The sequence below is a fragment of the Triturus cristatus genome, chromosome 4_1 (assembly GCF_964204655.1).
Source record: "Triturus cristatus chromosome 4_1, aTriCri1.1, whole genome shotgun sequence".
Lineage (NCBI taxonomy): Eukaryota > Metazoa > Chordata > Amphibia > Caudata > Salamandridae > Triturus > Triturus cristatus.
The window spans coordinates 277,605,405-277,618,655 of record NC_140585.1 but is presented as its reverse complement, the minus strand read 5'-3'; the positions used below and the strand labels follow the sequence as shown (position 1 = coordinate 277,618,655).

The 13,251-nt window shown below is 45.5% G+C and overlaps 1 long non-coding RNA gene across 2 annotated transcripts in view; it reads left to right on the top strand.

Annotated features, from left to right (window-relative positions):
* Nucleotides 1–12,809: 12,809 nt before the first annotated feature.
* The window catches only part of LOC146854259 (uncharacterized), a 208,921-nt gene continuing 208,479 nt past the window's right edge, over nt 12,810–13,251 (top strand). For both annotated transcript variants that reach the window (XR_014980754.1, XR_014980753.1), the window contains exons 1-3: nt 12,810–12,864; nt 12,960–13,059; nt 13,151–13,237. This is a non-coding gene — a long non-coding RNA (uncharacterized LOC146854259). The remainder of the gene's footprint in view (nt 12,865–12,959; nt 13,060–13,150; nt 13,238–13,251) is intronic.

Below are 13,251 nucleotides of genomic sequence, written 5' to 3'. Positions count from 1 at the left end.
ACAAAAGGGTAAGATGGTGGGATATAATCCATTCCCTGTAGAATAATAAAGAAAACTCTGTCGTACTGGGCCTACACCTCGTAAATATATTTAATGAAGCCAGAGAGAAAGGCGGATTGGCCCCAGGCTTAAGACATGCAATGGTTGTACTAGTAAAAAATGCCTGTGCGTCATCCAGGCCAATTTCACACCAAAATCAAGATTTTGGGAAAGACACTAGTGATGGGTATTGTAAAAGTTGTAAATTTTTCTTTTAAATAATAATCAAACAGGGTTTATGCCAGGTAGAGCTAGATTAAACCTCAAATGTTTGCACACCTGGCTAGACAAAATAAAGGACACCCAGGACCCACTAGCCAATATATCGCTGGATGCCGATAAGGCATTAGATTCCATCAATTGGGTGTACTCGCTTCAGACCCTCAGGATTTTTGGCCCAAATGTTTGTAGATGGGTGGCCCTGCGTTGTTACCAACAGCAGTAGTGAAAGTACATGGGATGCTTTCTAACCCGTACAAACGGTGGCTGTCCACAGGGCAGGGCAGGTATGCCTGTATCCGCCTCTATTTGCGCTATGTATAGAACCACAGCGGTACAAAAGGGGTTGGTGATGGACAGAGCATCAGAACCAATCAAACACTCACACCCAGTCAACAGATCTGGGTTTGATCCATCACCGTTCTTTAGCCCACTCTGCCACCCCAGTTCAGACATGGCCATATGCAAATCAGTCTGACCCTGTGCCTCATGGGAACAGTCCAGCCCGAACTGCCAAGCCATGCCTTCCCTGGACCGGAAACAAGCTTCCTAGGACCGGTTTCTGGCATTTCAGCCATCTTCAGCCAGGCTTGCTTGATTCCAGTGGCAAAGTGAGCAAGGGACTCACGTCTGAGCATACCCTGCCAACTAATGGCGAACAAAGCGGTACAAAAGGGGGTGGTGATGGACTGAGCATCAGAACCAATCAAACACTCACACCCAGTCAACAGATCTGGGTTTGATCCATCACCGTTCTTTAGCCCACTCTGCCACCCCAGTTCAGACATGGCCATATGCAAATCAGTCTGACCCTGTGCCTCATGGGAACAGTCCAGCCCGAACTGCCAAGCCATGCCTTGCCTGGACCGGAAACAAGCTTCCTAGGACCGGTTTCTGGCTTTTCAGCCGTCTTCAGCCAGGCTTGCTTGAATCCAGTGGCAAAGTGAGCAAGGGACTCACGTCTGAGCATACCCTGCCAACTTATGGCGAACAAAGCGGTACAAAAGGGGGTGGTGATGGACGGAGCATCAGAACCAATCAAACACTCACACCCAGTCAACAGATCTGGGTTTGATCCATCACCGTTCTTCAGCCCACTCTGCCACCCCAGTACAGACATGGCCATATGCAAATCAGTCTGACCCTGTGCCTCATGGGAACAGTCCAGCCCGAACTGCCAAGCCATGCCTTCCCTGGACCGGAAACAAGCTTCCTAGGACCGGTTTCTGGCATTTCAGCCGTCTTCAGCCAGGCTTGCTTGAATCCAGTGGCAAAGTGAGCAAGGGACTCACGTCTGAGCATACCCTGCCAACTTATGGCGAACAAAGCGGTACAAAAGGGGGTGGTGATGGACGGAGCATCAGAACCAATCAAACACTCACACCCAGTCAACAGATCTGGGTTTCATCCATCACCGTTCTTTAGCCCACTCTGCCACCCCAGTTCAGACATGGCCATATGCAAATCAGTCTGACCCTGTGCCTCATGGGAACTGTCCAGCCCGAACTGCCAAGCCATGCCTTCCCTGGACCGGAAACAAGCTTCCTAGGACCGGTTTCTGGCATTTCAGCCGTCTTCAGCCAGGCTTGCTTGAATCCAGTGGCAAAGTGAGCAAGGGACTCACGTCTGAGCATACCCTGCCAACTTATGGCGAACAAAGCGGTACAAAAGGGGGTGGTGATGGACGGAGCATCAGAACCAATCAAACACTCACACCCAGTCAACAGATCTGGGTTTCATCCATCACCGTTCTTTAGCCCACTCTGCCACCCCAGTTCAGACATGGCCATATGCAAATCAGTCTGACCCTGTGCCTCATGGGAACAGTCCAGCCCGAACTGCAAAGCCATGCCTTCCCTGGACCGGAAACAAGCTTCCTAGGACCGGTTTCTGACATTTCAGCCATCTTCAGCCAGGCTTGCTTGAATCCAGTGGCAAAGTGAGCAAGGGACTCACGTCTGAGCATACCCTGCCAACTTATGGCGAACAAAGCAAAACCAAAGGAAATGATGGACGGAGTGTTGAACATTGCAAGCACTCACCCCCAGTCAACTGATCTGGGTTTAATCCATCACCGTTCTTTAGCCCACTCTGCCACCCCAGTTCAGACATGGCCATATGCAATTCAGTCTGACCCAGATCTGTGACTGGGTGTGAGTGTTTGATTGGTTCTGATGCTCCGTCCATCACCACCCCCTTTTGTACCGCTTTGTTCGCCATAAGTTGGCAGGGTATGCTCAGACGTGAGTCCCTTGCTCACTTTGCCACTGGATTCAAGCAAGCCTGGCTGAAGACGGCTGAAATGCCAGAAACCGGTCCTAGGAAGCTTGTTTCCGGTCCAGGGAAGGCATGGCTTGGCAGTTCGGGCTGGACTGTTCCCATGAGGCACAGGGTCAGACTGATTTGCATATGGCCATGTCTGAACTGGGGTGGCAGAGTGGGCTAAAGAACGGTGATGGATCAAACCCAGATCTGTTGACTGGGTGTGAGTGTTTGATTGGTTCTGATGCTCTGTCCATCACCACCCCCTTTTGTACCGCTTTGTTCACCATAAGTTGGCAGGGTATGCTCAGACGTGAGTCCCTTGCTCACTTTGCCACTGGATTTAAGCAAGCCTGGCTGAAGACGGCTGAAATGCCAGAAACCGGTCCTAGGAAGCTTGTTTCCGGTCCAGGGAAGGCATGGCTTGGCAGTTCGGGCTGGACTATTCCCATGAGGCACTGGGTCAGACTGATTTGCATATGGCCATGTCTGAACTGGGGTGGCAGAGTGGGCTAAAGAACGGTGATGGATCAAACCCAGATCTGTTGACTGGATGTGAGTGTTTGATTGGTTCTGATGCTCCGTCCATCACCACCCCCTTTTGTACCGCTTTGTTCGCCATAAGTTGGCAGGGTATGCTCAGACGTGAGTCCCTTGCTCACTTTGCCACTGGATTCAAGCAAGCCTGGCTGAAGACGGCTGAAATGCCAGAAACCGGTCCTAGGAAGCTTGTTTCCGGTCCAGGGAAGGCATGGCTTGGCAGTTCGGGCTGGACTGTTCCCATGAGGCACAGGGTCAGACTGATTTGCATATGGCCATGTCTGAACTGGGGTGGCAGAGTTGGCTAAAGAACGGTGATGGATCAAACCCAGATCTGTTGACTGGGTGTGAGTGTTTGATTGGTTCTGATGCTCCGTCCATCACCACCCCCTTTTGTACCGCTTTGTTCGCCATAAGTTGGCAGGGTATGCTCAGACGTGAGTCCCTTGCTCACTTTGCCACTGGATTCAAGCAAGCCTGGCTGAAGACGGCTGAAATGCCAGAAACCGGTCCTAGGAAGCTTGTTTCCGGTCCAGGGAAGGCATGGCTTGGCAGTTCGGGCTGGACTGTTCCCATGAGGCACAGGGTCAGACTGATTTGCATATGGCCATGTCTGAACTGGGGTGGCAGAGTGGGCTAAAGAACGGTGATTGATCAAACCCAGATCTGTTGACTGGGTGTGTGTGTTTGATTGGTTCTGATGCTCCGTCCATCACCACCCCCTTTTGTACCGCTTTGTTCGCCATAAGTTGGCAGGGTATGCTCAGACGTGAGTCCCTTGCTCACTTTGCCACTGGATTCAAGCAAGCCTGGCTGAAGACGGCTGAAATGCCAGAAACCGGTCCTAGGAAGTTTGTTTCCGGTCCAGGGAAGGCATGGCTTGGCAGTTCGGGCTGGACTGTTCCCATGAGGCACAGGGTCTGACTGATTTGCATATGGCCATGTCTGAACTGGGGTGGCAGAGTGGGCTAAAGAACGGTGATGGATCAAACCCAGATCTGTTGACTGGGTGTGAGTGTTTGATTGGTTCTGATGCTCCGTCCATCACCACCCCCTTTTGTACCGCTATGTATAGAACCACAGGCATGTTGAGTTAGCTTATGTGCCAGTGTAGCAGGGTTTTCGGACTTTATGGATGACCCGAAAAAGAATTTGCTTTTTTTGTGTGATGCTATGCTTTACTTCACAAATTCTAGGATGTCTGTATTGGCAGTCTTATCTGTATTTTACAGCTTAAAAAAATACATAGTAAATGATTAACTGAAACAAATCAATCTTGTGTGAGATGAACAGTTGGGAAAGGATGAGAGATGTGATACACAATATTAAGGAGGCAAGAGACTTTCAGACACTGGGCTTTGAAACTATATTGAATAAGACCATATTTCTGAAAAAAAAACCTGTAGTTGGTCATCCGGTAATTTCAAACAGACGTGGAGCGATGGAGGACACTCCTGCTGTTGGGAAAGGCATTGATCTTCAAGATTATCACACTGACCCCCTCTATGTGATTCCTGACTCCCATTTTGAGAGAATAGGCAAAACACTACGAACACTTCTGTGAAATGATGGTACGCCCAGCATTGAGTTAAGTTCAAAATTCTGCCTTATTTAAGACCACTGTTTCTTAAACTGTAAATGTAAAACCATTTATAGCCATTACAGATAAACCCAAAGCACAAGTGTTGGGACAAAAAAGTATTCTGCATGGTAAAGACGTTTACCCCTGCCCTGAGAATCCAACTGTATTGTTTTCTGGATCCCTAATGCTGATTTTTTTGTTGTTGTCACAGACGAACACAGATCATGCTTGTGCACCATGACCTAGGCCTGTCTCATGGATTGCAGTCTTATTGAACTTGGAGAAGAACCCAAAGCACCATTCTCATAGTGTTGGAAGGCTACTGCTTTCACCAGGTGTTAAACAGCAAAAGCTAGGTGGTGGCAGCAGACCATATTTGATAGAGACATATAGCCGCAGATTCCTTACTTTTGAACTTCCAGGCGTCAGGGTGGATCTGGAAGATTTTTGATAGCATTAGCCCTGCGCGCCAGTAGGTGGCTTCGGTCGACTCCACGTGACGTCGTAGGCGTTGGGTTTGCCGCCGTGACGTCTGTGTTGTCTATATAGGGGGCCAGCCACCCTGGCACGCGAAAGTAAGTTCTTTGCTTTCCGCGCCAGCCAGCCTGCACAGATCCGTCGAAGAGAGCTACTTCCTGTCATTTTCTTTTTAAAACATATTTTAATGAATTTTCACAGTACCATATGGGCAATCGCCCGACATAAACCATTTTGAAACAGGATATTGACAAATTACCAAGTATGGAAATATAATTGGGTGCATTTTGTATATATAACAAAAGTGAAAAACAAAACTTTACGCAGGCATTACCACCCCACACACACTGGCCAGCATGTTTAGAAACAGATACATGTCCAGAGAAAGAAAACACCATGTCGTATAGTATGGCCTCTAACATCCCGTGGAAGCTAATGTTTAGGGGGTTTGCGAAGGAAGGTGGGAAGATCTAAGCCCCTGTAAGTAGCCCATCAAGACCACATTTTTCTATGATTTTGAGGGCAACCCCGTGCTTGGAAGACTGCGATTTCTGCACCCATTCAATTGTCTAGACCCTTTCTCCATTTTCCGATTGTCGGTGTCAGAACTAGTATATTATGTTGGGTTCATCAGGAGCAGTACCCTCAAGAAGCCCATCTTCCAGCACCCTTGACTCAAGCTTAATTGCACTGAGGATCAAAGTGGCTAGACAGGGGGGAAGGGATTTGGGAAGGGTACTGCGGGGAGGGAGACCTGGAACGAGACGTTGTCTTCAGTTAGCTTCCTGATATACCACATGAACTCTTGGACTAAACTAGCATAGATAAGTAATAATCACATACCTGTAAAGGAAAGCAGATTACATATGGAACAGTTGTCACTCTCTCTTAATTGCTTCACAAGGAATGGAATTGCTGTTTCAATAATCCTTAAACTAAAAGGTAACAATATCTCTATCATTAGTCTAGTTATTTCATAAAACCTATGCTTCAGAGCGAATCACACATACATATAAAGAGCCAATTGGCTTCTGTTACACCTTTTCCTTCTCCAATTCTGATTAACAAGTAACACTGTTAAAATCTCAGTGCTAATTCCCACAAGCTTCTATAAATACGCAACTGGTGTTATAATGTGCCAATATTCACTATGCAAATGTCATTCTAATATGCAGAATTTCAAGAAAGCGTCTCAGCGCGCTATGCCTCCAATTCCAATAAGCAGAAGAACGCGCTTCAGAGCGATGTGCTAGTGTCCCATATAGCAATGCTCAAGAAAGCGCTTCAGCGCGATGTACTGAAATCCAAGATTCAAATGTTCCAAAACGCACGTCAGCGCGATGTGCCAAATTTCCCATACCAGTGTCCAAAATAGAGCTTTATGTAAATGCCAATATACCAATGTCCAAAAACACGCTTCAGCGCGACGTGTCAGAATTCCTTAAACATGCCCAAGAAAACACTTTGATCAAAGATGCTCAAATACAAAATGCAAACATCAGCATATGGCCCTCTTAAACAAAATGGAACGATCCTACCTGCTGGTGTTCAAAGAAAGGATCTATAACCTGCATTAAGTTGACAAGAGGCTTCTGACTGCAACCGGAGATCTGCTGCAGCTGTTAATCAGAGTTCTCAATAACCGGCAAAGATAACTGGGTGTGGCCCCAATTTAAAGGCCTACTCAAGAAAGATCCAGATTCTATTGGAGCTGAGAAGGGCCAAAATGCCTTAGGTAGCAGACTATGAGTTGGAAGTCTGCAATAAGCATTGGCATCAACAAGTGACAATGCAAAACAATAAGCTCAGCTAAAACCAATAAAACAAGCATTGGTAAAAAAACAAGCACTGGTAAAAGCAAATATGAAAATACATTGATTGGAAGAATCGTGACAGTCCAAACAAGCACTGGTAAAAACAATAGCAAATATGAAAGAGAGTGATTGACAGAATCATGACAGTCGGTGGGGAAGTTCCCTTCCCTAACTGGGCGATATTGCGTTTGGCAATTGTGAGAGCAAGGAAGAGTAGGTTTTACTTATAGCAATTCCCTCCTATCTCATCCGTGCTGTGGAGGAGGAACAGTCTAGGGTCAAGTGGGATGTCCCAAAACACCACCACCTTGAGGCAGGTCAGGACTCTGCACCAGAAGGGTTGTAGTGCAACGCAGCTCCACACAGTGTGAAAGAATGACCCCTCTTCCCTGTCACAGCGTAAGCATTGAGGGGATGTAATGACCCATCTTCCAGAGGCAAAGACGTGTATAATAGACGAGGTGAACTTATTTAAATTGAATTAGAGGGTACCTAGAGGACACCGCGGCACCCTTGGGACTAGCTATAGCCTGCGCCCAATCGCCCTCGGTTAATTCTGGGATATCATCTTTCCATGCCTGCCTGGTCTTATGAAGAGTTGTGATGGAGTGTGTTGTCAGTGTCCGATATATCTGCCGAATCTTGTGCGCACCCAAATCACCCATAAGGAGGCGGCCTTCTAATGGATGAAATTCAGGGAGGTCCTCCAAGCTTTGACGCAAGGGGGGGAAGAGCGTGGCACAGTTGGAGATACTTGTAGAACTGGGTTTTATGGAGCTGAAAATCTTCCTGCATGTATTGGAAGGATTTTAGGGTGGTACCCCGCATGATGTCCCCCAGTGTCGAGGTGACGATCTGATCCCATTGATGGAACCCCTTCAATGTCGTCACCTGGCGTAAGTAAGTACCATTCAATGTGAATAGGGGCGTCATTTACGCCCCTACCGATCGCACAGCTAAGCGCCTATTTGGCAATGTTTAGTTCCAAGTTCATTTCAATACTCCAAGTAATCCATTTTAGAACGTCTCTTAAAATTCTTTCTTTTCTGTTTTTAATCTGTTTTTAATCATCCACTCACGAAATGGTATGCCAAATTTTCAGGTTTCTAATATTCAAGCTGTGCCCTACCGGGCCTCTTTTTCAAGAATATGAATGACGCAATTTCATCGAAGACAGTGTTTAATTAAAAGCCCAATGCATTTCGGGCAACTGGTGCCCTTCGTCAGGGGCACTATAAATGACAAAAATAGTATTAAAAATTACAAACCATCGCTGTTTGCATCTAGATTTGTTATCATACATTGTGACACTTCCAACAGTATTTTTATCAAAGGTATTTTTATCAAAGTGCAACGTTACCATACAATTTACGTATATATCCCCCTATCGCTCCCTTCAACCCATGGCACTAATGATAACCAACCGTTAACCCATCAAATCAGTCCCTACACTAAGTTCCGCCTCATCCTCCTTTTCGTGCGGTAGCCTAATCACTCCTTTTTACTCGCTTTCAAAATAACATTCGAGTTCTCCCCTTCCAGTATCCCACTTCGCATATGTATACACTTCAATCCCTCGTTTTCTAATGTTACCTTCACCGTGAGTTTACAACACTACAATTTTCTATGATTAGTGGTATTTTGATGTCTAAATCTACAAACTTTCATCGTACCTGTATCGCGCGTTGAGAACTTCAGACCTCATTTCCCATTTCACAAACGATAGTTTCCTCGCTTTCTCCTGTCCCTATATCCGTTACCTCCGCCCACTCTACTTCCTCCCGATTGGTTAATTATTCAAAATATTCCCTCTCACATGAACCCATCAGTGCTAATATGTAAATTGCTAAACTCGTTGTCCATACTACGTTACCCATCGTGCACTTTGTTTATAAAATGTCATATCAAACATTGCCAAATAGGCGCTTAGCTGTGCGATCGGTAGGGGCGTAAATGACGCCCCTATTCACATTGAATTGTCTACTCGGTGCCAATTGGGCATGGCATATAACCGATCTGCACGCACTCTGAAACACAAATCAACAAACTTTAACGAAACATCAAAGTATTTGGTGTGCATCCTACTCTCATTGATGATTCGTAAGTAAGTACCATGCCACAAGGGCGTAGTCTGTGTCAAGCGCCGGTGCCATCCCATCTCCCGGACCGTGGATCGCCACAGCCGAATTGTTGTTCTGCTGGTGTAAGGTAGGAAATCAAGATTCTGTGCACTGTATAATAATCTAAGGAGGGGGATCCCTTCCATAGCAAACGCCGGGTCTGTAGGTGAGTTATATCACCAGTCATTGATGACCAGGAGGTTGATAGGCCTTATAGTACAAGTACACATCTGCTGCGGCAATTCAGCCGCAATACGTAGATTGCACACAGGTCTTCAGCGCTACTCTTACTGCACCCACACCCCCTGGAATTTGTTAAGTATAGCGTTTATTTACGCGAACCATGAACGGGTATATCATATGGAATGTTTTGAAGAAGATAGAGCGCTCTGGGGAGAGAAACCATTTTAAAGATTGCCGAAAGCCCATATAATGATAGAGGTAGGGATGACCATATGGAAGTCTCATCACGGAGGCCGGCAAGGAGTGGGTTGATATTGCGTGTCCACAAAATCTTGGGGTAGGGAGACCTATATACACCTAAGTATTGGAATCCGTCTGTAACATGTTTCAGCTGCGAAGCCCATGTACCTCTGTCCTGTTGCCTGCATACTGGGAAGAGCACCGATTTGCAGGGGTTAGTATGGAGCCCGGTGGTCTGGCCGAAGACTCGGAGGATCTGTACGCGGGTCCATGATCCAAGGATCTGTCATGAAAAACAAGACATCTGCATATAATGCAATACGGTCTGGTTGTGATCTTGGCCAGTCGAAACTTTGGGGCACCGGATCCCGGCGAACCCAAATGGCCAATGGTTCCACCACCAAGGCGAATAGGAGCGGAACCAGGGGGCAGCCCTGCCGTGTGCCACAGCTGATGGGGAAAAAAGGTGGAACGATGACCAGCAATAGGTATTGAGGCAGTAGGCTCTGAGTAGAGCAAGCGAACGTATGCCATGAAGCGTGGGCTGAAATGTATCGCCTCCAGAAGCTGGAATAAATACTTCCAGCTCAGGGAATCAAAGGCTTTATCTATATTGGTGAGAGGAATGGCCGTGGGGCATCCCAGCTCTGGGGCCCGGCGAACATTATGGCGGGTGGCTCGGTGTGGCATAAAACCAGATTGATCCGGGTGGATCAGAACTTGGATGCAGGTCCGCAGGCGATCTGCAAGAATTTTTCCCAGTAGTTTGGATCCGACATTAATTAGGGAAATAGAACGGTAGAAGGAGGGATCTTCCGGGGAGCGACCAGGCTTTAAAAATAGGACTATCTCGGCCTGGCGCCAGTCCTGGGGTAGTATATGCTTGTCGAGGGTCTCGTGTATTGTGGTCTATAAGTGTGAGCCCAACGTGGACATATGGGTGTGGAGGAATTCTATGGGGAACCCGTTGGGGCCTGGGTCCCGGCCAGATTGCATTGCGGTTAATGCCGCCGTTAATTCATTTACCGTAATGGGGGCATCCAAGTGGTCTCTTGTCTGATCAGTTAATCTCTGTGGGGGAATGTCCCGAAGGAACTTCACTGTGAGATCCCCTGAGAGCTGTTCCCTGTGGGTATATAGTGTGGAGAAGTACTGTGCAAATTCTGTGACTACTTCTGCGGGAGATGTAAGCAAGACGCCCTCACTACCTCTAATGATTGGGACTGTGGCTGGGGCACGTGCTGTTTGGCAGAGTCTGTGTAACATTTTTCTCGATTTATCCCCCCACTGGCATATTTGATGTGGAGATGCCAGCCAGATATCGTTTGCCTCCTCCATAAGGTGCTGGTGCAACTTGTTGCGTGAGGGATAGGTTTCGCTGTAGGGTTGGGCTTGGATCCAGCATGTACTGTGCTTCTAGGGATAAGCACTGGGTTGCCAGCTCTGCCCGCTGAGCGGAGCGTTTACGTTTGTCGTTTGCCCTGTAGCTGATATCCACCCCTCTAATTGTGGATTTCAAGGCTTTCCAAAGGGACTCTTTAGATGGAGCGGAATCAGTATTCAGAGTAAGATACTCTTGGATTGCCGTGCTCAGGCCTTCTTCACCAGAAATAGCCAATTTAGTAATGGCCGAATTTGAAAAAAGATGGATATATGGCGACACCAATCCCTTTAAAACGCTTATTGGTTTTTGGTGTCGCTATATAGATGATATCTTTATGATTTGGGATGGAGATGACTCACAGTTAACAAACTTCCATAACTGGTTGAACTCCAGAACTGCGGAATTCAATTTTACTAAGTTTGCGGATCATGCAAGGATTAACTTTTTGGATGTGTTTATCCAGCAGGAAAATGAAATATTAGGGGTATGTCTGTATACAAAGCCCACAGATCGTAATACCCTTTTACACTTTACAAGTAGCCACCCACGTACGCTAAAAGAAAATTTGCCGTATGGACAATTTCTTCGCGTAAGGAGAAATTGCACCAACAAAACAGACTACTTCACTAATGCTGAGATACTCAAGGATAAGCTTATATCACGAGGGTATCCTAAGAAATTAGTAAAAGGTGCGCTGAAAAGAGCGTGGTACACTCCAAGAGAAGCCCTACTAGTACCAAAAGTAAAAGATGAAAATACCCCATTGACATGTGTCCTTACTTATGATCCCAAAGCAAACAAAGTCAAAAAAATTATTCAAAAGAACTGGAAATTAATTGAGACTTTAGGAATTCCGAAACCTCTCTTTGCTTTTAAAAAAGGTAAAAATATCCGGCAACAACTAGTGAAAGCGACAAGACAAACTGAAGTGCCCAGAAAAGATCTGAGGAACCTCTTAAAATTGCCACCTGTGGTGGGTCATTTCCGATGCCAGAATTGTTTGGCATGTAACTTAACGGAAGATTCTAAACAATTGAATATTCATGGCAAAATACATTATCAAAAGATTTTTTCTAATTGTAATTCAAAAAACGCAATTTATTGCATAAAATGCCCATGCAATAAATATTACATAGGACAGACGACACAACCTATAAAGAAACGTATACTGCAACACAAATCGAGAATTAAATGCCAAGTCCAAGGGGCCCCCTTGGTACAGCATTTTCAGAACCAAAATCATTCGGAAAATGATTTGAAATGGTCAGTACTGTGTCTAGTTGGCAATCTAGAAAGAACAGAACTTCAAATGAAATTAAATAGACTGGAAGCAAGGCTAATAGAAAAATACCATACTACAGTATTGGGCCTTAATGATAAAGACGAAATTTGGGCATTATTACAGTAAAGTATGTGTGAAGAATCTGAATATGCATATGATATAACTGTTTAGGGATTTCTTAGGTTGTAATTTTTATCTGATTGAGTTCCCAACAAATTATTCTAAATAATGTATTGCTGAAGTGAAGATTGTAAGGAGTGGCGGTTAATCACTGGGCTATAAGGTATGCTTATTTTGTTTGTTTTATTTGGTATTTTATAGTAATTGTTTATTGGAAAGAAGGCGCTATTTTTCATCGGTCATGGATAGAGACTAACCCATGCAGTACCAGTTATAATTGAAAAGAAAGCAACCAAAAGTATTTTGTTACAAAACGGGTCTTCTTAAAATATTGCTATCCCCGTTTTTGTATATTTAGTTTATGCAATTATTGTGGTTCTAAAAAGAAATGCACCATAAGTCTGTTTTTAAACAGGCTGTCTGAAGGAAACATTAGTCTTTTTTCGTCTTTCATGTTTAACAATAGCACAAACTAAGTCCTTTTATTGTTTCCATGGCCCTCATTTCCGTATATACTCTCACTTCCGCATCACGTGATTTCGGATGTCCGAAACACTAGGTGCGGAGACGGTGGATTGCGAGCGTGTTAAAATTGGTTTAAGGTAAGGATAGGTTTAATAAGGACACTTGGAGGTCAAGATTCTGTTTAAAATAATAAGAGCAAGTCCTCAGCGTTTGTCTCCCCTTCTTTCTACAGAGGTGGAGCTCGGTAATAATCCTACGAACTCCTGTTTAAAACAAGATTATATATCATCAAGATGAGGCGTTGAATTGCGCGAGATTAGAGACTCCAAAAGGTAGGAAGTGTCATGAAATGCTTACGGAGTAGTTAAAAGTAGGTAGATATATGCGTTGACAATTCTTATATTGGGTCGTCCTTGTCTTTAGTTATTCGCCATAGAAAACGTTTGAGAGGGATTTGGCTAAAATATCATGAAATGACCCGAGGGCAGATCAACAAAACGACTGCTATCAGTAAGTTGAAAATA